Source organism: Salmo salar, chromosome ssa09 (assembly GCF_905237065.1).
Source record: "Salmo salar chromosome ssa09, Ssal_v3.1, whole genome shotgun sequence".
In the NCBI taxonomy this organism is placed as follows: domain Eukaryota; kingdom Metazoa; phylum Chordata; class Actinopteri; order Salmoniformes; family Salmonidae; genus Salmo; species Salmo salar.
Window position 1 is genome coordinate 8,300,999 of NC_059450.1, and position 25,309 is coordinate 8,326,307.

The 25,309-nt window shown below is 42.7% G+C and overlaps 1 long non-coding RNA gene across 1 annotated transcript; it reads right to left on the reverse strand.

The window, feature by feature from the left end:
• Positions 1 to 23,578, reverse strand: LOC106610671 (uncharacterized). The gene is made up of 4 exons (XR_001329948.2): positions 23,035 to 23,578; positions 22,632 to 22,728; positions 22,290 to 22,419; positions 1 to 39 (listed from the first exon to the last, which is right to left on the reverse strand). It is a non-coding gene; the product is annotated as an uncharacterized lncRNA (long non-coding RNA).
• Positions 23,579 to 25,309: the final 1,731 nt, after the last annotated feature.

A 25,309-nucleotide genomic window follows, 5' to 3' on the forward strand; every position in this document is an offset into this window, starting at 1 on the left:
AATCGGCGTCAGGACAGGCAAGGGTCAAAACCAGGAGGGCTAGGAAAAAACAAAGACTGGAAAATATAGGAGCTAGGAGAACTGCTGGTTGACTTGGCAAAACAAGACAAACTGGCACAGAGAGACAGGAAACACAGGGATAAATACACCGGGGACTAATAGGGAAAACAAGAGACACCTGGAGGTGGGTGGAAACAATCACAATGACAGGTGAAACAGATCAGGGCATGACAGTTAATGGAAATGGAGGAGACTGAAATTAAAACATATGCTTAAAGTACTTTGCTTCCTCTTTCAAAATATAGTTGGGTGAATCATGGATGACTTTGTCATTTTTAACATGTTGTAAATTCTTTTTGGTATCATTTTAATGAAGATAAAAAAAATGGAGGTATTTTCCCCATATTCCATCCAGATCGCCTTATTTTTATAATATAATACAATTGATCTTTCGTCAATAAGTTCCTCCATTTTATTTTATTTTTTCCTCTTACTTATTATGTGCCTCTGTTACAGTTTGCATTACAATCCATCTATACTGTTTGTTCCTCTATTTCCTTTTTGACCTAAATTGTTTTATTTTAAAGATGAGTATGGAATTGCATGGCCTCTAAAGGCACATTTAAAAGTGTCCCATACAATAAGGAGATCTGCTTTACCTACAGTTGAAGTCGGAAGTTTACATACTCTTAGGTTGGAGTCATTAAAACTCGTTTTTCAACCACTCCACAAATTTCTTGTTAACAAACTGTAGTTTTGGCAAGTTGGTTAGGACATCTACTTTGTGCATGACACAAGTAATTTTTCCAACAATTGTTTACAGACAGATCATTTCACTTATAATTCACTATTTCGCAATTCCAGTGGGTCAGAAGTTTACATACACTAAGTTGAGTGTGCCTTTAAACAGCTTGGAAAATTCAAGAAAATTATGTCATGGCTTTAGAAGCTTCTGATAGGCTAATTGACATTATTTGAGTCAATTGGAGGTGTACCTGTGGATGTGTTTCAAGGCCTACCTTCAAACTCAGTGCCTCTTTGCTTGACATCATGGGAAAATCAAAAGAAATCAGCCAGGACATCAGTAAAAAAATTGTAGACCTCCACAAGTCTGGTTCATCCTTGAACCGCCTGAAGGTAGGTACCACGTTCATCTGTACAAACAATAGTACGCAAGTATAAACACCATGGGACCACACAGCTGTCATATCGCTCAGGAAGGAGACGCGTTCTGTCTCCTAGAGATTAATGTACTTTGGTGCGAAAAGTGCAAATCAATCTCAGAACAACAGCAAAGGACCTTGTGAACATGCTGGAGGAAACAGGTACAAAAGTATCTATAGCCACAGTAAAACGAGTCCTATATCGACAACCTGAAAGGCCGCTCAGCAAGGAAGAAGCCACTGCTCTAAAACCTCCATAAAAAAGCCAGACTACGGTTTGCAACTGCACATGGGGACAAAGATCGTACTTTTTGGAGAAATGTCCTCTGGTCTGATGAAACAAAAATAACTTTTTGGCTATAATGACCATCATTATGTTTGGAGGAAAAAGGGGGAGGCTTGCAAGCCGAAGAACACAATCCCAAACGTGAAGCACGGGGGTGGCAGCATCATGCTGTGGGTGTGCTTTGCTGCAGGAGGGACTGGTGCACTTCCCAAAATAGATGGCTTCATGAGGAGGGAAAATGATGTGGATATATTGAAGCAACATCTCAAGACATCAGTCAGGAAGTTAAAGCTTGGTCGCAAATGGGTCTTCCAAATGGACAATGACCCCAAGCATACTTCCAAAGTTGTGGCAAAATGGCTTAAGGACAACAAAGTCAAGGTATTGGAGTGGCCATCACAAAGCCCTGACCTCAATCCTATAGAAAATTCGGTGTGGTGATCCTAACTGACCTAAGACAAGGAATTTTTACTAGGATTAAATGTCAGGAATTGTGAAAAACTGAGTTTAAATGTATTTGGCTTAGGTGTATGTAAACATCCGACTTCAACTGTATGTAATGTCGGAAAAAGTCAGTTATAAATTCTTCATTTAAAAACAATATGTCATTCAGTAGGCTTTGATTACAGTTCCTAAATTCTTTCCCTCACGGTAATTCTGTAAGAGTTATGTGTATACCAATTATTTGATGGTCCGACCTCATTCTGTCCTCCAACACTCTTAACTTTTGGTGCCAGTGAAAAATGACACAAGAAAATAGTCAAGATCACTAGCTTGATTGAGCCTCCGCCATGTATATCTCACTAGCTCAGGATATTTAAGCCTCCATATATCCACTAGTTCTAATATATCCATAATATTATTAATTTCCTTAACTGCTTGAGGGTGATGAGGGTTTGTTGTGTGATTTCCGTTATGGTTCATTGAGGTACTGAAAACCGAATTATAATCTTTCACCATAATAATTGAGTCATGTATTGCCTGTAAGCTCGATAAATTATATATATTTTGAAAGAAGCGTGGATCATCATTATTTGGACTATATAGATTAATGAGCCAAATCTGTTTATGGTCCAATAGCATATTTAAAAGTATCTACCTTCCTTGTGGATCTGTTTGATATCATAATATCACTCCTTTTGAGTTTCTTTGCCCGTGGTAAACAATTAGATGTTATTTTCCTTCTCTTTTAGCCAAGTAAAGACTGATTGTATTGTCTTATTATCTGCTAAGCTATTGCAATTATAACCAGCTGTACTTATTTCCCCACTTACCATAATAATCTTCATTTATTCCCACAACTGACGAATAATACGCATAATAATAATAGCGCTTCGACAAAGGATTGTTACCCCCCCACCCACACACACCCGCACACAAGCTCAAATGTTCAACAGTTGTTCCATCCCCGAGCCCTTTTCAAGAGAAGACTTGATGTGTGAATGCGTATACAGTTTGGCTGTTTAACTCTTAAGGATCCGCCCCTTTTTTGAAATTTTCGCCTAAAATGACATACCCAAATCGAACTGCCTGTAGCTCAGGCTCTGAAGCAAGGATATGCATTTGGCTGTTTAAGAAGGCATGCCAAATTGAGCAGGAATGGGAAGATGTGATTAACCAATATCTAGTCCTAGCCGATGGAGCTCGCATACCCCCCTTCCCCCCAACACCCACACACACTGATCCCCGATTGTGACCCATCTTCCCAAGCACCTCTGTGTAGTCAGACCGTATGATTATTCTGTTCCGCCAGGGCCACAATAATATGCCCCCTCTCTGATTGTCCGAGTGTGAATCCCTCCCCATGGGTTACTGCAGCCAGTGTTGCCACACTGACACTGGGTGGGGTACTCTACCGAAATTCCTACCGACTAGGTATGAGGTCATCAATCATTAGCAGCTTTGAAAATCCTTGGACATTATGCTCACCTTGAGATAAAGCCATAAAAGCACTTAGATGTTGTTCATTAGTCACCAAACAAAAGAAAGCGGACTGAAACAGGGAGAGAACTTGTCCAATAAGAAACGCTTTCTTTATGTGTTTTGAATATGAGCCGGTGAAACGTTATGCTAACAAATGCCACCAGCGTCAAGAGAAACAGAGATGATGCCCCTGGTGTCAATAACCCAACACTTAAGTGAGACAAAGCAGGTTTTCCAGCCACTCAAAAACGCCATTATCTTGTTGGTACGGTATAGACGACATGCTGTCGTTGCCAAGTCAGAATGAGTCTGCCTTGATTCACAGGCAAATAGAGTAGTGAATGATTCACAATCCCTTATAGTCCAATATCGATCTCCCTTCCTCAAAGATTTGTTACAGCAAATTTAGTTTGAAAAGGTATTGAGTATTTAAGAGTTCAGGCATTTCTTTCGAGTTTCTTTAGTTACATTATCCCCACAAATTACAACCCAAAAGTCACCAACACCAACTAAATCTGATTTATACAAAACCTCCTGGCATCTTTTATCCCCACCATAGTTGGATTTGTCAAATCTAGTTTCGGGTATGCAGCTTGCAATCCCGACAACTATTGTATCTCTGATTTTCAACACTGACGGAACACTTTTCACAGTCTAACTTAGACAATATCACAAAGTGACAGCAACTTCTATATTCCCCTGTCTTTTGGTAAATGTAAAAATTATACTGTCAATCTAAGTCATTTCCATTGTCCCTTATTTTTATACGAGGTGCCAGCCTGGCACGTCAACAGCGAGCAGATTGAAAGAGTTGATTGCGATTCTTCTAACGGCACAATGGGTGAACGCTTTCAATGTGTTCTCCTTGTAAAATCGCTGACAACCAGTTAAAATATATTTTCTATTATATTCCTGAAGCCTACGAATAATCCTATCATATTGCCTTCTTACCAAATCTACTGAGTACTTTTAAACATTCCTCAAGATATCAGTACTATTTTCTATTTGAGCTGAGTTAGAATAAAATTCAATTGTGAGAAATCGAGACAAAGTAGTTCCTGCTATTCCACATCACTTTTATAAAATATGCACAATGTTGGGTATTGATGGATGACAGTAGGCACTAAAGCACAAAGGTGAATCGATGGCGGTGGCGGTGCGTTTGTTATTGGGGGATAGATGGAGGTAGTAGTGTGACATCCATGGAGAGACTGTCATAGAGTCACGGCGCTGTGGTTTTATCGTTCCACAGTGCCAGAAGGAGATCATTAGCTCCCAATATGGAGTCCATCAATCCTTCCAGTGAAAACGACTCTTCTCTTACCCCAAGGATCAGGTTCTGTTGCCCTGTCAATATGGTTATAGCAGTAAAATGAGAATATGGTTAGTCAAATATGGGTTGCATCTCCCTGCCAGCCTACTGGGAACAGACGTCAATTCAACGTCCAGTTTTGATTTACATTTGGTTGAGTTGTCAACTAACGTGAATTAGACTTAGGTTTAAAGTTGGGTGAAAAAAATACTAAATGCTTTACATTGATTACTTTTTCCAAATCCAATCAGTTTTTCAAATTGATTCAACATCATCACATAGATTTTGTGGGTTGAAATGCCATGGAAACAACGTTGATTCAGCTAGTTTTTGCCTAGTGGGAAGCTTCTCTTTCATTGAGAAACAACTGCATGGTCTCATTAGAATGTCAAAAACAATGACATTTATCAATGATAGTTATGTTGCCTAAGATGAAATATACTGTAAGTTATATGTCACTTATGGCAAAAAAGTATTCCCTCTGATAGAATAGTTCAGATTCTCACATTTTGTTGTTGCATTGTACTTTGTATTTTTCCGTCAGTGCCTCTGAGTTTTTTGAAACACTTTCAAACTGTTACCCCGTATTCTAACTCTGTGTGTAGTCATATGAGTTTTCATATGATTATTCCACCTCTCCCAGAACTGTCTGACCTATGGGGCACCCTACTGTTGAAATTCCTCTCAATAATATATATAAGACATGATTGGACAGATTCTGTTTTCAACCAATCGCTAGCGTCTGCTGTTGACCACATATAGATTGTAACCAGCAGATGTAGCTGTAAAAGGGGGATCTTTTATAAGCTTATGCATTTCACAATATATCTATGTGTGCCATCTAGTTTTCACAGCAACATTGCATATTCTACTGGAGGGTGCTAGGCCTTCGGTGGTGAAGCCAGTGGCGTAAAATAAACACCTGCAAGGCGAGGGTCATAAGCTCTGGGGGCCTATGCGCCTATCATCTCACACCTATATGTTATAATTTTTTTAAGAAATAATTTTGACAGTAACCCCACATTTAGCAAGCGAAGTGTTTGTTGTCCAATCTACATGGGTAGTAGGTGACTCCGACAGACAATAGTTTTCATGCATCTAATTAGCCTATTTCTCAGCGGCACCGGCGGCAGCCGCCTCGGCCTTCTCACCTAGTTGGCTATCAAGTTCAAAAAAGTTAGGTGAATCAGGTTGGACTCGGATGGAGAATGAGTGCGTTGCTCAAGATGGATAAACGAAAGGCCACTGCAAAAAGCTTTATCTGATCAAGCTCCTGCCAAATTACTTAACTCAACCAAATCAGCAAAGCTAACACCTTGTCCTCGACTGACGAAACACCATGGCAGCCTCCCAGACCCGACAGACCTCACTGCCCGGCCCGGGAATGACAGTGGCCTTGTTCCTCCTCTTCTTCCTCCCCTCGAGAATAGTGACAGTTCCTCTGAGAGTGCCGGCCCTCCTCCTCCCATTAAACCAAGCCAAAGACCCAGCGGCGCTCATGAGTGCCCCCCCCTTTTGTGAAAACTGGTAAGCCTACGAGTGATGAGACGGATAGCCCCGACAGTGTAGAGTCTGAAAATACTGTACTGTATATAGCCATAGATCGGCTATTATTGCCGCCCGCCAGCATTCTAAATAGCAATGTTGCGACACCCTAGGCCTACAGTTTCGTGAACAATAAACCTTAGGGTTAAGATGAGAAAATGATGACCCCCCCCCAAAAAAAAGTATTAATTAAAATAAAAACTAGAGTCAATGTCCACACACCCCTCAGAAAATTGCTGTTTAAGCTAGGGATATCATCTTTTTTTGTGCATGGGCTATTGTGTTGGCCATCCGCATCTGTGGTGAAAGGTGGCAGAGCCACAGTGGTGTTTGTCAGACCATGAGACATCCCGAAATTCGGTCTTCTTACAAAAACTTCTGTAGCGTCCGGTTTAGCCTACCAACGAATATGACCCCTCTCTGGAAAGATGACAACCTCACAAACACGTATATGTCATGTTTTGCTCTAGGATGACACAAGCCTCGCAAGACTGGTCTGAAGGTAGCCCAGTACCAGTTTTAAAAAATGTATGGAAGTGTATATACTGAGTGTACAAAACATTTAAGAACACCTGCTCTTTCCATGACATATTGTAGACTGACCAGGTGTATCCAGGTGACAGCTATGATCCCTTATTGATGTCACTTGTTAAATCCACTTCAATTGGTGTAGATGAAGGGGAAGAGGCATGGATTGTGTATGTGTGCCATTCAGATGGTAAATATTTAAGCACCTTTGAACGGGGTATGGTAGTAGGTTTGTGTCAAGAACTGCAACGCTGCTGGGTTTTTCACGCCTAACAGTGTCCCGTGTGTATCAAGAATGGTCCACCACCCAAAGGACATCCAGCAAACTTAACACAACTGTGGGAAGTATTGCCGTCAACATGGGCCAGCATCCCTGTGGAACACTTTCAACACCTTGTAGAGTACATGCCCCTTCGAATTGAGGCTGTTCTTAGGGTTGGGGGGGCAAACTCCGACTTTGAGTGGGGGTCTAGAGAAACTGTCTTACACCAGTGGGTGAAGCTGCATTGGATTTCCCTGTAGAGGGATGGAGGGCTACACCAGTAACCCAGTGGGGAGGTGACAGTGTTGTTCCTCATCGGGCTGGGTTGTTCATCCACCCCGGGGGGTTTGTTATCTTCCCTCTATCCGCTGTGCTTGGTTGACCAAGCGGAGCCGCCACATCTCCATGTGCCCTATGGTACCATTCCTTTGTGTTACTGCATTGATAGGGGACCTACAAGACCGGGACAGGGCCAGACACATGGAGGAAAGATGGAAGACGACTGCATTTCTCTAGCTGCGCAGTTGGAGTCTTATGTCCTACAGCATAAACAAAGGGATCTTATTACAGTCTGATTCACTATCTGTGAATGAGGAAGGGAAACCACATAGAACACAACTGGTGGGCCCAGGGGCTCATGGGTAACTGGATTTGTTTTCAATCCAAAATGAAAGACAGGCCAATTTGGTGATGTAAGTGAGGATACTATAGGATATATTGTCTGTAAACGCGATTGAACTGTACTATATATTTTTCAAATCAATTATATCACAGGCATTGTGCTTTGGGTATTAGAAAGGGAAAACAATGTTTTTCATTACTAGCACCCACTCACACATTCTGGACATTACTGAAGTCACTGAAGTCGTAGGGTGTTCTGTTGCCATGGATGTTGTATCAGCCACCGTGGGAGATTTTCAGAGAAACAGAAGGGCACTGTAAAACAACATGATCTTGTTGGTCCGCTGTAGCTCAGTTCGTAGAGCATGGCACCATTTTACTCACGTTAGGCTGTCAACCATGTCCAATCACCATCTCCATGTCCATGTTTCAAAAGCCCTTTTTGTGTTTTTCCTAAAATTAGTGGCTCGATTTAATCAGATCTAACGTTAACCCGTGGTTGCTCTTGTGTGTCACAAACCACTCCCTTCCTTCACACTGGGCACACACTGGTTGAATCAAATCAAAATCAAACTTTATTTGTCACATGCGCCGAATGCAACAAGTGTAGACTTTACCGTGAAATGCTTACTTACAAGCCCTTAACCAACAGTGCAGTTCAAGAAGAGTTAAAATATTTACCAAGTAGACTAAAAGAAAAAGTAATAATAAAAAGTAACACAATAACAATAACAATAACAATAATGAGGCTATATACAGTGGGCACCGGTACCTAGTCAGTGTGCGGGAGTACAGGTTAGTTGAGGTAATTTGTACATGTAGGTGGGGGTGAAGTGACTATTCAAAGATAATAAACAACGAGTAGCAGCAGTGTACAAAAAGGGAGGGGGTGGTCAATGTAAATTTTCCGGTGGCAGTTTTATTAATTGTTCAGCAGTCTTATGGCTTGGGGGTAGAAGCTGTTGAGGAGCCTTTTGTTCCTAGACTTCGCGCTCCGGAACCGCTTGCCGTGCGATAGCAGAGAAAACAGTCTAGAATTTGGGTGACGGGAGTCTCTGACAATTTTATGGGCTTTCCTCTGACACGCCTATTGTATAGGTCCTGGATGGCAGGAAGCTTGGCCCCAGTGATGTACTGGGCCGTTCGCACTACCCTCTGTAGCGCCTTACGGTCAGATGCCGAGCAGTTGCCATACCAGGCGCTGATGCAACCGGTCAGGATGCTATCGATGGTGCAGCTGTAGAACCTTTTGAGGATCTCGGGACCCATGCCAAATCTTTTCAGTCTCCTGAGGGGGAAAAGATTTTGTTGTGCCCTCTTCACGACTGTCTTGGCATGTTTGGACCAGGAGTCGTGTTTGGAGTCGTGTTTGGCCACGCAGTCGTGGGTGAACAGGGAATACAGGAGGGGACAAAGTACACACCCCTGAGGGGCCCCAGTGTTAAGGATCAGTGTGGCAGACGTGTTGTTGCCTACTCTTACCACCTGGGGGCAGCCTGTCACGAAGTCCAGGATCCAGTTGCAGAGGGAGGTATTTAGTCCCAGAGTCCTTAGCTTAGTGATGAGCTTTGTGGGCACTATGGTGTTGAACCCTGAACTGTAGTCAATGAAAAGCATTCTCACATAGGTGTTCCTTTTGTCCAGGTGAGAAAGGGCCGTGTGGAGTGCGATTGCATCACCTGTGGATCTGTTGGGGCGGTATGCGAATTGGAGTGGGTCTAGGGTGTCCGGGAGGATGCTGTTGATGTGAGCCATGACCAGCCTTTTAAAGCACTTCATGGCTACCGACGTGAGTGCCACGGGGCGGTAATCATTTTGGCAGGTTACCTTCACTTCCTTGGGCACAGGGACTATGGTGGTCTGCTTAAAACATGTTTGTATTACAGACTCAGTCAGGGAGAGATTGAAAATGTCATTGAAGACACTTGAAAGTTGGTCCGCGCATGCTTTGAGTACACGTCCTGGTAATCTGTCAGGCCCAGCGGCTTTGTGAATTTTGACCTGTTTAAAGGTTTTGTTCACACCGGCTACTGAGAGCGTTATCAAATCAAATGTATTATCAGCTGATGTAAGAAGGGCTATATATCTCAAAGTGCTGTACAGAAACCTAGCCTAAAACCCCAAACAGCAAGCAATGCAGGTGAAGAAGCATGGTGGCTAGGAAAAACTCCCTAGAAAGGCCAAACCTAGGAAGAAACCTAGAGAGGAACCAGGCTATGAGGGGTGGCCAGTCCTCTTCTGGCTGTGCCGGGTGGAAATTATAACAGAACATGGCCAAGATGTTCAAATGTTCATAAATGACCAGCATGGTCAAATAATAATAAGTAATCACATGCTAATGTAAAAAGCTGTTTTTTGATATAAATATGAACTTGATTGAACAAAACATGCATGTATTGTATAACATAATGTCCTAGGAGTGTCATCTGATGAAGATCATCGAAGGTTAGTGCTGCATTTAGCTGTGGTTTTGATGACATTATATGCTAGCTTGAAAAATGGGTGTGTGATTGATTATTTCTGTCTGGGTACTCTCCTGACATAATCTAATGTTTTGCTTTCGTTGTAAAGCCTTTTTGAAATCGGACAACATGGTTAGATTAACGAGAGTCTTGTCTTTAAAATGGTGTAAAATAGTAATATGTTTGAGAAATTGAAGTTATAGCATTTTTTAAGGTTTTTGAATATCGCGCCACTCGATTCCACTGGCTGTTGACTAGGTGGGACGATTTCGTCCCACATACCCGAGAGAGGTTAATATTAGACATTGCGCACCAGCTGTAATTGACAAACACACACTCCCACCCCTCGTCTCACCAGAGGTAGTGTCTCTGTTCTGCCGGTGCATGGAAAATCCCACTAGCTCTATATTGTCTGTATCATCATTCAGCCACGTCTCGGTGAAACATAAGATGTTACAGTTTTTGATGTCCCGTTGGTAGAATAACCTTAATCGTAGGTCATCAATTTTATTTTCCAATGATTGCATGTTAGCAAGAACGGATGGCAGTGGGAGTTTACTCGCTCGCCTACAGATTCTCAGAAGGCTGCCCGATCTGCGTCTCCTTTTTCTGCGTCTTTTCTTCACGCAAAAGGCGTGGATCTCGGCCTGAAAGCAAGATATCCTTCTCGTCGGACTCGTTAAAGGAAAAAGTTTCTTCCAGTCCGTGATGAGTAATCGCTGTTCTCATGTCCAGAAGTTAAAGAGACGGTAGCAGCAAAATTATGTACAAAATAAATTAACTTCTATGGGCTTCCCTAGTCAACAGCCAGTGGAATCGCGTGGCGCGAAATACAAATACCTCAAAAAAGCTATAACTTCAATTTCTCAAACATATGACTATTTTACACCATTTTTAAAGACAAGACTCTCGTTAATCTAACCACATTGCCCGATTTCAAAAAGGCTTTACAGCGAAAGCAAAACATTACATTATGTCAGGAGAGTACCCTGCCAAAAATAATCACACAGCCATTTTCAAAGCAAGCATATATGTCACAAAAACCAAAACCACAGCTAAATGCAGCACTAACCTTTGATGATCTTCATCAGATGACACTCCTAGGACATTATGTTATACAATACATGCATGTTTTGTTCAATCAAGTTCATATTTATATTAAAAAACAGCTTTTTACATTAGCATGTGATGTTCAGAACTAGCATACCCACCAAAAACTTCCGGTGAATTTACTAAATTACTCAATATAAACGTTGACAAAATACATGAATTATTTTAAGAAGTATAGATACAGAACTCCTTTATGCAAACGCTATGTCAGATTTTAAAATAGCTTTTCGGCGAAAGCACATTTTGCAATATTCTGAGTACATAGCTCGGCCATCACAGGCTAGCTAATTTGACACCCACCAAGTTTGGGGCTCACTAAACTCAGAATTACTATTAGAAAAATTGGATTACCTTTGAATGTTCTTCGTCAGAATGCACTCCCAGGACTTCTACAACAAATGTTGTTTTGGTTCCAAATAATCCATAGTTATATCCAAATACCTCCGTTTTGTTCGTGTGTTCAGGTCACTATCCGAAGGGTAACGCGCGAGCGCATTTCGTGACTAAAAATGTCAAAATATTCCATTACCATACTTCGAAGCATGTCAAACGCTGTTTAAAATCAATTTTTATGCTATTTTTCTCGTAAAATAGCGATACTATTCCAACCGGGCAACGTTGTATTCATTCAAAGGCTGAAAGAAAAAAATTGAAGTCTCGTGAATGCGCATCTCAGTCTCAAAGTCCCCAGGCTGACCACTTACAAACTCTACTGCTGTACTTTGCCCAGAGACAGCAGACACCCCATTCCCCTTTCTGGCGGCTTTAGAGAGCCAATGGAAGCCTTAGAAAGTGTCACGTTACAGCACAGATGCTGTATTTTTGATAGATATGCAACAGAAGGACAACAAATTGTCAGACAGGGCACTTCCTGTATGGAATCTTCTCAGGTTTTGGCCTGCCATATGAGTTCTGTTATACTCACAGACACCATTCAAACAGTTTTAGAAACTTTAGAGTGTTTTCTATCCAAATCTAGTAATTATATGCATATTCTCGTTTCTGGGCAAGAGTAGTAACCAGTTTAAATCGGGTACGTTTTTTATCCGGCCGTGAAAATACTGCCCACTAGCCCCAACACGTTAAAAAATAAGTTACACAAAATGCAAAACAACTAACAAAATAGCACAATTGGTTGGGAGAATGTAAAACATCAGTCATGTTCTTCAGTGCCATCTTCTTGTTTCCACGTCATTTCAATTAAATGATGTTGAACCAACGTGAAATAGAAGTTGAATTTATGTCTGTGCCCAGTGGGTTAGTTTCCCACAGGCTATTTTCATGTTCAGTTTGATAGGGGGGTTTTGAAGCCTATCAGTCTAATCGGGAGTAGGGCCTATAGCCTACAGTAGAACATGGCGCATTCAAGTGTGTAAATGTAAAATGTATGCAAGTGTAACAGTGTAGGTTACATCCCTCTCTTCGCCCCAACCCGGGCTCGAACCAGGGACCCTTGCACACATCAACAACTGACACCCACAAAGCATCGTTACCCATCGCGCCACAAAAGCCACGGCCCTTGCAACGCAAGGGGAAACCCTACTTCAAGTCTCAGAGCGAGTGACGTCACTGATTGAAATGCTATTAGCGCGCACCACCGCTAACTAACTAGCCATTTCACATCACTTACACAAGCATGACTGTAAGTTGCTTATTATGATATTACTATTATTACCTGTAAAATGTTCCTCTGTCTTCACTCTAGTTTGGGTGTCCTGAAAGTATCCAGAAAAGGTGTCAACATACATTTTACAGAGTGGAGGTGCCCTTATTGAAGTAGACAAGCCCATTTTGCATGGCCTGGTCCACCAGCTGTTACCCGGGTGGGAGGAGTTAGCATGTAACTCAGCGCCAAACGCCCCGCTTAAAACCGACAGCGAGGCCAGCTATGAGGGGTGAAGTAAAAAAGAAAACAACGAAGCGTGGTGGTGGATGGAAACTAACTTCCAATCATTGATTAACCTTTCTAGGGTCGGTGCAGTATCCTGAATTTCCACCTGTCTGACGTGCCCAAAGTAAACTACCTGTTACTCAGGCCCAGAAGCTAGGATATGCATATATGGTAGAATTGGATAGAAAACACTCTGAAGTTTCTAAAACTGTTGAAATGATGTCTGTGAGAATAACAGAACTGATATAGCAGGTGAAAACCCGAGGAAAATCGATCCAGAATAATTGTTTTTGAGCTTGGAATGACTTCCAATGCAATGCTATTGAAAGATCTAATTTCCACCTCCCAGATTGCAGTTCCTATGGCTTCCACTAGATGTCAACAGTCTTTATACAAGGTTTTAGGCTAGTTTTTTTTTTAAAAGGAAGAAGTATTTGTAGTCGTTCCAAGTTGAGCGCCAGGGCAAAAGTAGTCTTTTTATGCGCATGAACGTGGGTGCACTCTTCATTATTTTCCTTTGCTATTGAACATAGTAATCTCCGTCTGAAATATGATGATTTATTTAGATATTAGACAACCTGAGGATTGATTAAAAAATATCGTGTGACTTGTTTGGATGAACTTCGCTGGTAACTTTTTGGAATCCTTTGTATGAATGTTGAAGGACTGGATTATTGAATTCAATGGCGCCAGCTAAACAGCGTTTTTGGGATATAAAGAAGGACTTTGTCGAACAAAACAACCATTCATTGTGTAGCTGTGACCCTTGGGATGTCAACCAGAAAAAGATCTTCAAAGTAAGAGATTTATTTTATCGCTATTTATGATTTTGTGTTGCCAGTGCTGGTTTGAAAGATATGTTGACATGGGGCGATGTCCTCAGGCAATCGAATGCTATGCTTTCGCCGTAAAGCCTTTTTGAAATCTGACAACGCAGTTAGATTACCAAGATTAAGCTAAAGAATCATGTATGACACTTGTATTTTCATGAATGTTTAATATTACGATTTTGTATTTTGAATTTGGCGCCCTCCGATTTCACCGACTGTTGTTGAATTTGATCCCGCTAGCGGTGCTGTCTGAGAAACGAATCTTGCTTTTTTGATCTCTCTGACAATTTTAGCTTATCTGTTGTGTTTTAGTTTGTGACAACATTCACTACCCTAGCACTTGATTAGAGTGGCAAATGGTGCCTTTGTAGTTCAGCTCCCGCTGGCTATGCAAAACGAGCATGCCCAAAACTACGGTAATCATGTGAACTGCGTTTCCTCTGCCATTGGTCCGATTGAATTCATTGTTTTTGTGCTCTGATTTGTTCCAGGCGTGACTCTGTAGAATACGTCTCTGCCTGTTCCTAAAATGGTGGTGTATTTCCATAGAGAGAGCGATTGAGGGAAGGACAGGTACAGCAGATGTTATCCCCAAATCTACATGCCACTGCTAAAGAATACAGTACCCTGTTACTGCAAGTATGTTGCTGGTAGTACACTACATTACTAAAAGTACGTGGACACCTGCTGGTCGAACATCTCATTTCAAAATCACGGGCATTAACATGAAGTTGGTCCCCGCTTTGCTGCTTTGTCCTGGCATCTGCCAAATCCAGATTCGTCTATCGAACTTCCAGATGGTGAAGCATGATTAATCACTGCAGAGAACGATTTTCCACTGCTTCAGAGTCCAACGGCGGCGAGCTTTACACAACTCCAGCCAAAGCTTGGCATTGCGCATGGTGATCTAAGGCTGCTCGGCCATGGAAACCCATTTATTAAGGTCCGACCAACAGTTTTTGTGCTGATGTTGCTTCCAGAGGCAATTTGGAACTCGGTAGTGAGTGTTGCAACCGATGACAGACGATTTTCACTCACTACACGCTTCAGCATTCGGAAGTCTCATTCTGTAAGCTTGTGTGGCCTACCACTTTGTGGCTGAGCCGTTGTTGCTTCTAAACTGGGGCAGCGCTAGCAGGGCAGAAATTTGATGAATTGACTTGTTGGAAAGGTGGCATCCTATGACGTTGCCACGTTGAAAGTCAGTGAGCTCTTCAGTAAGGCCATTCTACTGCCAATGTTTGTCTATGGAGATTGCGTGACGGTGTGCTCGATTTTATACACCTGTGAGCAACGGGTGTGGCTGAAATAGCCGAATTCACTAATTTGAGTGGGTGTCCACATACTTTTGTATATATAGTGTAAATTCCAGTGGTACGGGAAGTAAATTCGGCAGCTTTCTCAAAATGTGTAAACAAGACACTTAATATTAGTCGTAGAGTTTAAAGAATATCCTCTGTATTTACTAAGACACATAAAAGTACAGTTTAATGTGTTGAGTCTGATAAATACTCAGTAATAAAAGAGGATTATATGATATATATTAGCACCTGACAGCTCAGTAAACATGGTATTGATAATACGTCTCTCGACTAAGGGCACGGCTTATTCATCCCCTTTTATTTCACATCATAAACATGTATGGCACTTTGTCTCAGGTGCTAAAGGCTTGATTGACATTGCACTATCATACACTAGTCAAGCACATCACATAAATTTGTTATACAACTGAGACTCTGGAGAGATGGCTATGACATTATGAGCAACCCTGATATAAAAAGTAGGAGTTAATACCTTTCAATGTGCAAATATTAACTGTATTAACGTATCAAGCGAAAACAACATATTTACATTTTCCTCTCTAGCGGTACAAGCTTAGGACCCAGGGATATTTTTTCCCGAGCTCTGTCTCGCTACGTTTTCATTGCCTAAGTGCAAAAATAATTTATCTCTACAAACAACCTATTAATAAGAAATCAATTTGAGGCTCCCAGAAGTGTTTTGTGCAAATGCTAATGAATTTTTTAAAACCTCTGTGAAACAAATTGGAAATCTCAAGAAACAAAAGAAGCAGGGAGAGGAACAGGGTAGTTTGTGGAGTTGCAGCAAATGATAAGGGAAACTGACATCAAAATATGCACCACATGGAGACATCCATTAACGACGCTTATGAAGGGAACAAAATGCCCCCGGATGCACCAAGCCATTAAACTAGCGCATTTATTACCCCCCACATATCATTTTAGTCCACATTTATGGGAGGCATTTATATCTGCTAAAATGTGTATTGATGTGTTCTGAGTTTGTGTTCGACGTTGATAGGTTTATTTCCCTTTATTCAACCTCCGTGCCATTGGGTTGTTGAGCTGTATGTTTAGTATGTAAGTCACACATTTGAATAGTTGCAAAACATTGTCCACGGCCAAAGAGCCCATCCATGGTACTTGAGCCTCACTGCTACACAATACTAAGTAAACTGCACAGTATCTGATTATATCCTCAACGCTTGATGATGCGAATAGCCTTCTTGCATTTCACAGCTCCATGTCTCTCAGTAGCAGTCAGAGGCCAATCTGCAGTGAAAGGCTTGTACTGTAGCTGGGTCACAGAGGTGCTGCTGTGACATGGCCCTAGCAAGCCACCAGTACTTGTTATTCCAACCTAGTGCAGTTGGGCACAATTTATTGCCCTTTTCACCTTTGTTTTACGGCCGGCTGTAACTCATGCCACCGGAAGACAGTGCCATTCCCCAGTTTTTTTCCTAATAAAACTTTAACAGGGCATCAAAGACAGCAAACTGCAATGTGTCGGGGGGGGGGCATTAATAGTTGTTTGTAAATTTGTCTAACCAGCATCTTCCTTACGAGCTAATTCTGGGCCCTCGGCGCCACAATGAGGCATCTTCCTTCTCTAAGTGAAATTCAGTTCGTGTCCTTACAGGAAAACCTTGTATTGTTAGTGGAGTATTCAGATTCCATAGAGGAGAGTGGGCAAGGATGGAGGAAAACAAACTCAACAGATGAGAATTTATGCTAAGCCACATCTGCCTCACAAAACTCCCTCGGCTGCCTTCTCGCAAGGAATCACGCACATCAACTTTATGGAAAGAAAGAGGCGAGGGCTTTTTCTCTTATGTTTGTGTAGGGCAGTGGTGATTATTGTTAATTAGTTCAGTAAAAGTAAAAAAATCCCCAGCCTTCTAGTGATGTGCAGTTCGAACGACTCTTTTTACTGATTCGAGAGTCATGATTTGTTTTTATGAGTGACTCGTTCATTTTAGTCATTCGCTTGACCTGCCAGTGTTGGCCGCAATGAGTCCTATAGCAGGATTAATAGACGCTCCTCCAGCTCAGCAACTCCAGTGACGTGCTCTGACCAGCAAACTGTATGCCATATGCGCGTAGGGAAATAGAATATAAGCATAGAGAATAAATATAATAGAACTGATAATTGATCGCGTTGTGCAAGAATGAATGAATGCAATTAATTGATTATTGAACGTTATGATGGACACCACTTTGTAAAACCAAAATATACACAGCCTCTGTTCAACAAACTCAAACTTTGTTTTGGGGGCTGTAGTTCGCGAACAACATTGCTTATCACCGGCATTCAAGCAATGCATTCTGCCAAGAGTTGTTCACAATCTAGTCCGGTTGCGGCCGCAACTAGACCTTGTTTCAAATGTATCAAGAAATAAACAAATCTACATTGTATAAAGCACAGGTTTGGTGAACGACATGTGAAAGAGAGTATCACGTTTTAGGGAAGACCCAGATGCAGACAGTGTCGAAGTAACAAAGGTTTGGAGACAAAGGGCTGTGAGACATGGGTTTGATTCTAGACGCATGAAAAGTGGGATGTATACGGAGGGTACGGGGCAACAGAAGACGAGCAGCAGAGGGGCTAATGAACTTGGAGATGGGGAAAGGGCCGATAAAACGGGGGGAAAGTTTACGGGACTCCACCCGGAGGGACAGATCCCGGGTGGACAGCCATACGCTCTGCCCGAGATGATACCGGGGAGCTGGGGTTCAATGGCGGTCCGCTTGTCGTCGATACCTGAAGGTGGTCTCTAGAATGGCCGACCGTGCTCTCTTCCAGGTACGATGACAGCGGCGGACAAACATCTGGGCTGAAGGTATGCCGACCTCTTCCTCCTGCTAAGGGAAGAGCGGGGGCTGATAACCTGGGGAACACTCAAAGGGCGAGAGACCCATGGGAGAGCAAGGAATGGTGTTGCGAGTGAATTCGACCCACACTAGTTGCTGGGGTAGGTGGAGACCAGGCACCGAAGAGTCGTCTCCAGGTCTTGATTGGCTCGCTCCGACTGGCCGTTGGACTGGGGGTGGAACCCGGAGGACAGGCTGGCCAACGACCCAATGAGTATGCAGAAAGCCTTCCAGAACCTGGAGGAGAACTGAGGACCCCAGTCGGAGACCATGGATCCAGGAGGCCGTGTTGCACCATGAGCTGTGCCATCTCTTTGGCAGAGGGTAGCTTGGGGAGAGGAATGAAGTGGACGGCTTTGAAAAACGAATCAAGCTTACTAGCTATCTTGCATTATAGGGCTTCAGATAACCCCAAAAAAGATGCCTGCAAGCAACATCATTAGTGTGAATTTTCTATCGCAAAAATAATGACGGCAGATCACCACCAGATAATGAGGCAGTGGCCAGACACCGGTCCTGTTTCAGAGTAATAGAGGACGTAACCACCATTGAGAACGCAATCAGTGCTGTGTGTGTTTGTGTCTTGTATGTTGTAAGGAGGTGATCCCCATCCATGGTGTCGCAATGGACTACTCCTGGGCCAGGGTAAGTAATACCAAGCAGTCAGTGCCATGCTGGCGCATTTCCCTTGTGAATTAGCTGTGAATCATAAGTCAACCATGTTCAACCATGTAAACTCAGCAAAAAAAGAAATGTCCTCTCACTGTCAACTGCGTTTATTTTCAGCACACTTAACATGTGTAAATATTTGTATGAACATAACAAGACTGAACAACTGAGACATAAACTGAACAAGTTCCACAGACATGTGACTAACAGAAATTGAATAATGTGTCCCTGAACAAAGGGAAGGGACACAGGGAATGGCCCAGGTGGTCAAAATCAAAAGTAACAGTCAGTATCTGGTGTGGCCACCAGCTGCATTAACCTGTTATGGCTAGGGGGCAGTATTTTCACAGCCGGATAAAAAACGTACCCGATTTAATCTGATTATTACTCCTGCCCAGAAACTAGAATATGCATATAATTATTAGCTTTGGATAGAAAACACTCCAAAGTTTCTAAAACTGTTTGAATGGTGTCTGTGAGTATAACAGAACTCATTTGGCAGGCCAAAACCTGAGAAGATTCCATGCAGGAAGTGCCCTGTCTGACAATTTCTTGCCCTTCTTGATTATCTCTATCCATTACAGAGGATCTCTGCTGTTACGTGACACTTCCTACGGCTCCCATGGGCTCTCAGAAGGCGGCAAAAAGCTGAATCGTGGCTTTGCAGGCTCTGGCTGAAAAAAAGTAGCGCGTTTGGGTAGTGGCTGGTTACAGTACTGTGAGACTCAGGCTCGTGCCCGCGTCGACCCCATGCTTTGTTTTCTTTTGTCTGTTTACCTAAACGCAGATTCCCGGTCGGAATATTATCGCTTTTTTACGAGAAAAATGGCATAAAAATTGATTTTAAACAGCGGTTAACATGCTTCGAAGTACGGTAATGGAATATTTAGAAATCTTTTGTCACGAATTGCGCCATGCTCGTGACCCTTATTTACACTTCGGATAGTGTCTTGAACGCACGAACGAAACGCTGCTATTTGGATATAACGATGGATTATTTTGAACCAAACCAACATTTGTTATTGAAGTAGAAGTCCTGGGAGTGCATTCTGACGAAGACAGCAAAGGTAATAACATTTTTCTAATAATAAATCTGACTTTGGTGAAGGCTAAACTTGCTGGGTGTCTAAATAGCTAGCCCTGTGATGCCGGGCTATGTACTCAGAATATTGCAAAATGTGCTTTCACCGAAAAGCTATTTTAAAATCGGACACCTCGATTGCACAAAGGAGTTCTGTATCTATAATTCTTAAAATAATTACGTTTTTTGTGAACGTTTATCGGGAGTAATTTAGTAAATTCACCGGAGGTTTGCGGGGGGTATGCTAGTTCTGAACATCACATGTTAATGTAAAAAGCTGGTTTTTGATATAAATATGAACTTGATTGAACAAAACATGCATGTATTGTATAACATAATGTCCTAGGTGTGTCATCTGATGAAGATCATCAAAGGTTAGTGCTGCATTTAGCTGTGGTTTTGTTTTTTGTGAGATTATATGCTAGCTTGAAAAATGGGTGTCTGATTATTTCTGGCTGGGTACTCTGCTGACATAATCTAATGTTTTGCTTTCGCTGTAAAGCCTTTTTGAAATCGGACAGTGTGGTTAGATAAAGGAGAGTCTTGTCTTTAAAATGCTGTGAAATAGTCATATGTTTGAAAAATTGAAGTTTTCGGATTTTAGAGGAGTTTATATTTCGCGCCACGCCCATCATTGGATATTGGAGCAGGTGTTCAGGCTAGCGGAACGTCTAGATGTAAGAGGTTAAGTACTGCAGTGCATCTCCTCCTCATGGACTGCACCAGATGTGCCAGTTCTTGCTGTGAGATGTTACCCCACTCTTCCACCAAGGCACCTGCAAGATCCCGGACATTTCTGGGGGGAATGGCCCTAGCCCTCACCCTCCGATCCAACAGGTCCCAGACGTGCTCAATGGGATTGAGATCCAGGCTCTTCGCTGGCCATGGCAGAACACTGACATTCCTGTCTTGCAGGAAATCACGCACAGAATGAGCACTATGGCAGGGTCATGTCAGGATGAGCCTGCAGGAAGGGTACCACATGAGGGAGGAGGATGTCTTCCATGTTACGCACAGCGTTGAGATTGCCAGCAATGACAACAAGCTCAGTCCAATGATGGTGTGATACACTGCTCCCAGACCATGACGGACCCTCCACCTCCAAATCGATCCCGCTCCAGAGTAAAGGCCTCGGTGTAACGCTCATTCTTTCGACGATAAACGCTAATCCGATCATCACCCCTGGTGAGACAAAACCGTGACTCGTCAGTGAAGAGCACTTTTTGCTGGTCCAACGACGGTGGGTTTGTGCCCATAGGTGACGTTGTTACCGGTGATGTCTGGTGAGGACCTGCCTTACAACAGGCCTACAAGCCCTCAGTCCAGCCTCTCTCAGCCTATTGCGGACAGTCTGAGCACTGATGGAGGGATTGTGCAATTCTGGTGTAACTCGGGCAGTTGTTGTTGCCATTCTGTACCTGCGAGAACCATCCGCTGTCTTAGGCGTTTCACAGTACGGACGTTGCAATTTATTGCCCTGGCCACATCTGCAGTTCTCATGCCTCCTTGCAGCATGCCTAAGGCACGTTCACGCAGATGAGCATGATGACGCCCTGGGCGTCTTTCTTTTGGTGTTTTTCAGAGTCAGTAGAAAGGCCTCTTTATAGTGTCCTAAGTTTTCATAACTGTGACCTTAATTGCCTACCGTCTGCAAGCTGTTAGTGTCTTAACGACCGTTCCACAGGTGCTTGTTCAGTAATTGTTCATGGTTCATTGAACAAGCATGGGAAACAGTGTTTAAACCCTTTACAATGAAGATCTGTGAAGTTATTTGGATTTTTACGAATTATCTTCGAAAGACAGGGTCTTTGCTGAGTTTATATGTATCATAGGTCCTAGCATACAACAATGAATAATCTGTAACAAATACCATCAAAGGATACCTTACAATTTACAATAATGAACACCTTATGAAACAGCTGTGAAAACCATCTTGGCTGTCACGACTTCCGACGAACTCGGCTCCTCTCCTTGTTCGTTCGGCGGTCGACGTCACCGGCTTTCTAGCCATCGCCGCTCCATTTATCTATTTGTATTGTCTTGTTTTACACACCTGGTTTACATTTCCCAATCACACTGCATGTATTTATTCCTCTGTTCCCCCTCATGTCTTTGTGTGATATTGTTTGTGTGTTACGTTTTGTAACACGCCAGGCTGGCATTCGTTATTTCCGTGTTATTTTCACGAAGCTTGTTTGAATTGTTGAACATTGATGTTTTGTGACTGTTTTTGCACGCTTTGTCGTAAAATACCTACCGTCTTGAGATGGGGGAACGGCCAAGCAGTGAAAACAAGGGTGGGCAAAACATCAGACAAAACAGATGATGGACGATGGACACGATGGACAGACAAATTCACACACAATGACTACATGAGACAAACAAGACACATGAAAATGCTTGCCGCATCGCCTGCACCGGGCCATCTCCTTACCTTCACTCACGTATCTCCTGACAGAAGCAGTGGACGCTGACCTCTGTTGTGTAGGGTGTGGACATCTTGGGAGAATGGACCCAGAACAGGGACTGGAATCGGGATTGGAAAATGGTGCCAAGTGCCCAGCCTGAAAACAAGAGAAAATATGTTTTCTCATGGATTTCTGATGGTATCATGCCATGGAGGGTTCCTCATCTCTGCAGAGAGTAAGACTGCTTGCAATAGCAAATATGGATACCGACACAAACATTTGATCATATTGAACTCTGCTGTGGTCAAATAAAGCAACCATTTAAAAAACAACTTATCAATGCAAAATTTGAATTGTGACACACTTACTGATCATGTGCCATGGTGAAACAATTTTGATGGGCTTCAACTTCGGCGCCACAGTCTTCACCCTCTTAAACTTCTGGCAGGCTAGACAAGTACTGACCTGTAAGCACAAAGTGACAAATTGAAACACTGTGCTCAATATGACATTCATCGAAATCATAATTTCACTATGGGTCTCTCTCTGTCTAGCGAAGACACCTAGTTAAAGGCAGTTGGAGTTACCATAATTGCTTACACCTATTCATTTGATTGATTAGGGTTACTTATAGCTAGATACCTCAATTTGAGAGACATATAACTAAATGTATAGCTAGCGACATGTACTGTTGATGACCTAAATGGTTGTACATACATCCTTCCAGTTATCTAACAGTAACAGTAATAGAAATTAACTGCTTAACGTTACCCTGAATTGTGCATTTCTCTGCCCCCTATGAATGTTGCGCCTCTTGTCGAGATCAGTGTGTCTTCATAGTACTTCGCCTGGTTGGAAAAATACAATAACATCTCCTCGAGGGATGCCATTGAAGTGCAAGCTACATGCAAACAAAAAGCAGCTATAATAACACTAAACGTTAGCTAGCTAACTTAGATAACGTTAGCTAAATAAAGCTGTCTGGCTGATATACATAAATAATGTTAGCTAGCAGTGACAATATAACATCAATCAAAAAAATGCTTAAATTCTTTATTCCTATTTAACAATACTTTCTTATATAAATACAAATATATGATAACGAAATAGTGTTTTCTTTCCAGTCTTTTCGGTCCTCTGAAGCAGCAGGTTGTCACCGTCAAAAACACCCTCCTTGGAGAGCAATTCTGAGGTAATCATTTTGCGCGGACTGAGCGAGCGCTTCTGAGCTGAAATAGAACTAGAACTTCCGGCGTCCTCCTTCCTTCGCGACCGCTACGAGGTAACCACGCAACCAGCATAGCGTCGGACACATCGGTTCATTACGTAATCATCAAATCAAATCAAATGTATTTATATAGCCCTTCTTACATCAGCCTTATATCTCAAAGTGCTGTACAGAAACCCAGCCTAAAACCCCAAACAGCAAGCAATGCAGGTGTAGAAGCACGGTGGCTAGGAAAAACTCCCTAGAAAGGCCAAAACCTAGGAAGAAACCTAGAAAGGAACCAGGCTATGAGGGGTGGCCAGTTCTCTTCTGGCTGTGCTGGGTGGAGATTATAACAGAACATGGCCAAGATGTTCAAATGTTCATAAATGACCAACATGGTCAAATAATAATAATCACAGTGGTTGTCAAGGGTGCAACAGGTCAACACCTCAGGAGTAAATATCAGTTGGCTTTTCATAGCCGATCATTGAGAGTATCTCTACCGCTCCTGCTGTCTCGAGTTGAAAACAGCAGGTCTGGGACAGGTAGCACTTCCGGTGAACAGGTCAGGGTTCCATAGCTGCAGGCAGAACAGTTGAAACTGGAGCAGCAGCACGGCCAGATGGACTGGGGACAGCAAGGAGTCATCATGCCAGGTAGTCCTGAGGCATGGTCCTAGGGCTCAGGTCCCCTGAGAGAGAGAGTGAAAGAAAGAGAGAATTAAAGAGAGCACACTTAAATTCACACAGGACACTGGAGAAATACTCCAGATATAACAGACTGACCCTAGCCCCCTGACACAAACTACTGCAGCATAAATACTGGAGGCTGAGACAGGAGGGGTCAGGAGACACTGTGGCCCCATCCAATGATTCCCCAGACAGGGCCAAACAGAGAGGATATAACCCCACCCACTTTGCCAAAGCACAGCCCCCACACCACTAGAGGGATACATTCAACCACCAACTTACCATGCTGAGACAAGGCCGAGTATAGCCCACAAAGCTCTCTGCCACGGCACAACCCAAGGGGGGCGCCAACCCAGACAGGATGACCACGTCAGTGACTCAACCCACTCAAGTGACGCACCCCTCCTAGGGACGGCATGGAAGAGCACCAGTAAGCCAGTGACTCGGCCCCTGTAATAGGGTTAGAGACAGAGAATCCCAGTGGAGATCTGGTCAGAATGTAGCAAGTTCTTGCAACAGCACTAGCAACAGAAGTTAGAACTCATCGAATCTCATTGTGACGTAGAGGGGGATACTATTTGCCTGGGGGACATTATTTGGCATGACAGGTCCTGGAACTGATCTACTGGTGCTGGCAAACACCTCAGAAGGGACAAAAGGTGATTACTACAATCTTAGAAAAAAAGTGCTATCTAGAACCTTAAAATAGTTATTTGGGTGTTGCCATAGGATAATCCTTTTTGGTTGCAGGTAGAACCCTTTTGGTTCCAAGTAGAACCCTTTCAGCAGAACCTAAAAGGGTTTTTACCAGGAACCAATAAGGGTTTCACCTGGAACCAAAAAGGGTTCTCCTTTGGGGACAGCTGAAGAACACTTTTGGAGAATTATTGTGTGTAATAAGACATGAAATCAGTTTTTTGTAATATCAGAATCACCAAATACATTTGCATGAGCAGGAATTTGACTTTGTGAAATAGTTCTGTCATTCATCAACTATACCTTGTTTTTCTACAGATGGAGGACAGGAGAGGGGCTTTGGTCATGGAGTTTTCTGACTGAAAGACAGGTTGATACTGATTTCTGAATTGAGAAAGACCTTGAAGCGTTACAATTATACAAGACATACCTATTACTTTTTTTGATCGTC